This window comes from Penaeus monodon, chromosome 34 (genome assembly GCF_015228065.2).
Source record: "Penaeus monodon isolate SGIC_2016 chromosome 34, NSTDA_Pmon_1, whole genome shotgun sequence".
NCBI classification, from domain to species: Eukaryota; Metazoa; Arthropoda; class Malacostraca; order Decapoda; family Penaeidae; genus Penaeus; species Penaeus monodon.
Genome location: NC_051419.1, coordinates 9287905 through 9288330, shown reverse-complemented (window position 1 = coordinate 9288330; position 426 = coordinate 9287905). Strand labels below are relative to the sequence as shown.

Below are 426 nucleotides of genomic sequence, written 5' to 3'. Positions count from 1 at the left end.
GATATCCTACAAAAGTTGTTAAGTTACCATGCCTCCCATACTACCATGCGGCAATAAAGGATGCAACTATCATCTATATTTATATAGTTCGAGCTTATTTGCGATTCTGATTTCGACAAATGACATTTCTCTTTTATGTATAAGGGACAAAACTCCACCGAAAATAAATCAGAAACAGACCAAAATAATGTAGATCACATCCACGTAAGAAAAACGGTCACCGTGACTCTCTCTCCGCGCGTTCGTTTGTTAGTTTGACTGTCTACCCTGATTCTCCTTTGTCGTTTCAATTTTTTGGTTGTTTAACTACAACATTCAGATTAACTCGTTGTATGAAAGATTTTGCCTCGTCATTTACTTTACTTTTGTCTCACCCTCAAAAGAATAAAATGATTGAGGTAATTTAGTGTAAGTAAAAAGACTAAA

The 426-nt window shown here is 35.2% G+C and overlaps 1 protein-coding gene across 1 annotated transcript in view; it reads left to right on the top strand.

The window, feature by feature from the left end:
- Positions 1–426, top strand: part of LOC119594573 — a gene marked incomplete at its 3' end in the record, with an annotated part of 22419 nt that overhangs the window by 4125 nt on the left and 17868 nt on the right.